General features: G+C 37.4%; 1 non-coding gene across 1 annotated transcript; it reads right to left on the bottom strand.

The window, feature by feature from the left end:
- Positions 1 to 279: 279 nt before the first annotated feature.
- On the bottom strand, positions 280 to 383 carry LOC138815296 (U6 spliceosomal RNA). The gene has a single exon (XR_011368278.1). It is a non-coding gene; the product is annotated as a U6 spliceosomal RNA (small nuclear RNA).
- Between the last annotated feature and the right edge of the window lie 2,314 nt (positions 384 to 2,697).

A 2,697-nucleotide genomic window follows, 5' to 3' on the forward strand; every position in this document is an offset into this window, starting at 1 on the left:
TGATCCATTCATCTACTGAGGGGCATCAGGGTTGGCTCTATATCAGCTATTGTAAATAATGCTGCAGTAAACATAGTTGTGCTGGTAGTTTTAGTATGGTCTTGTTTGTGATCATTTGGGTAAATGCCCCAAAGTGGGATTGCTGGGTCATAGGAGAGCTTTATATGGAGTCTTTTGATGAGCCTCCATATTGCTTTCCAAAGTGGTTGAACAAGTTTACACTCCCACCAAGAATGCAGTAGAGTCCCTGTAGCCACATACTCTCCAGCATCTGTTGTTGCAAAAATGGAACATTTCACTAATTTGCGTGTCAGCCTTGCTCAGGGGCCATGCTAATCTCTGTATTGTTCCAATTTTAGCGTATTTGCTGCCTAATTGAGCACAGAACATTTTTTATATGTAAAGTGTAATTGATTTTCTTAAACTAGACAATTCAAAAAAAGTAAGCTCAAAAGATTTCTTGTGAAATTTTAGAACCATGTATTTCTTTTTTTTTAGCAATACAACAAACTGTTAGTACCATGTATTTCTTACATAAGCACACATTTAAGAAGAAAGTCAAGATTGGCATGTCAAAAACAAAATAATTCCAGATATTTGTTGTTCAAGAGATGTGTAGGAGAAGGAATTCAATTATTCTATACAAGGCACCTGTCATAATGAACACTGCAGCAAGTGTTAAGGTTTGTTAAAAGTGTTAAATGTATTTAATTTTGGGTATTTGCTTATGTATGGCAAAATTAGGACTGTTTGGCAGGTCATAAACTTTTCTATAAAGTATTTAAGGTTTATGGTAGCAGACATATGGTACTAATTATGTACATTTCAGAGTTTATAGAAACATTACCAATAAGAAGTTGCAAAGTCTTTGCGTAAAGAAGCAGAGTGAAGAGTTAAGACTTTGTTAACTACATAGTTTCTGTTAAATTTTTAGGGCTTCCTTACTTTACATGTTAGTGAGGAACAAATGATGATATAAGCCATATACAAATGATGAGATGAACCATAAAAAGTAATCTTCGTGGATAACTTTAAAGACTACTCATAGCCTATAAAACTCTTTTTAAAGGGCTGGGAAGTTGGCTCAGTGGTAAAGCGCTTGCCTTGCGTGCTTGAGGTCCTGGGTTCGATTACTCAGCACCCATAAGCAAAAAAACAATCCAGAAGTGGTGCTGTGGCTCAAGTGGTAGAGAACTAGCCTTGAGCTGAAGAGCTGAGGGGCAGTGCCCAGACTCAGAGTTCAGGCCCACGACCGGACCCAAAATAAAAACCCAAACAAAATCCTCTGTTTGAACATCATAATCTTGGCCAGTTTTAAATGCACAGGAATATGAGAAAATAGTAAAATATAATATGTAGAACACTTCAAATACTGAAAACACTGGTAATTGTTTTTTTTAATTTTATTAATCATTAATATTTAATTTTCGGTTTTCTTTATTTGTTGCATTGTTTCCCTTTTTGTAATATAATACAACTGTTTATAAGTCGTCATCAGGAGGTACTTTGAGAAGCTTACTGGGATGGCCAAAGATTTTTTATAGGTGCATGTGAGTTTACAAAGAAGAAAATTAAGAACAAAATATTTATTAAAAAAATTATCAAGTACAGTCTGAATCAGGAGGGATGAAAAATGTCCACACCCAAAATCTTAGCCCTCATCTGAAGCGGTGGTATTACAGAGTTGAGACCACAAAAGTGAGAGACTGTTTTTGTGGTTTTTTTAAAAATATTTTATTTTATTTTATTTGAGAACATACTGTACAGAGGGGTTACAATTACATGGGCAGGATAATGCATACATTTCTTACCAAGCATTGCAACCTCCTCCTTTGTTTACCCTTCACCTCCTGTGTTTTTTGTTTTTGTCAGTCGTGAGGCTTGAACTCTGGGCCAGAGTGCTGTCCCTGCACTCTTCAGCTCAAGGCTGGCTCTCTACCCCTTGAGCCATGGTGCCACTCTGGTTTTCTAGTGGTTTATTAGAGATAAGTCTCACGGACTTTCCTGCCCAGGCTGGCTTTGAACTGTGATCCTCAGAACTCAGCCTCCTGCATAGCTAGGATTATAGTCGTGAGCTGTGGCACCCAGCATTGTTTTGTTGATTTTTATTTTGTTGGTCATGGGGCTTGAACTCTGGGGCCTGGGTGCTGTCCCTCAGCTCAAGGCTAGCGCTACCACTTGAGCCTTCGTCTTTTTCTACTTCTGTGGTGCTGAGAAATCAAACCCAGGGCCTCATGCATTGCAAGGCAAGCACTCTACCATTGAGCCACCTTCCCAGCTCCTGAAAGACTGTGTTTTAAAAAATCATCTAAACAACATTTGCTTTCTGCTTTGGGTTATATAATGAAATATATGAATATCTTTTTATATTTTTGTGAATTGTCATACTTCTAAATTTATACTAACTTCAGCCACTTTATCCTTTTCAAAGTCATGAAATATCTCTGAGAAATTTCTTCTGGGAAAATTGTATTTGCACTTATAATTTCTTCTGAGTCATTTTTATTTTTATTTATTTTTTATTTTTTATTGTGAAAAAACTGTACAGAGGGGTTACAATTACATGGGCAAGATAATGAGTACATTTCTTATCAAGCATTGTAGCCTCCTCCTTTGTTTCCCCTTCCCATTCCTTCCAAGCCTCCCCCCCTCACCCAGTCCTCCCCCCAACCCCCCACCAAAGTTGTAAAGTTCATT

Source organism: Dipodomys merriami, unplaced genomic scaffold, assembly GCF_024711535.1.
Source record: "Dipodomys merriami isolate MVZ:Mamm:240054 unplaced genomic scaffold, mDipMer1.0.p SCAF_635, whole genome shotgun sequence".
In the NCBI taxonomy this organism is placed as follows: domain Eukaryota; kingdom Metazoa; phylum Chordata; class Mammalia; order Rodentia; family Heteromyidae; genus Dipodomys; species Dipodomys merriami.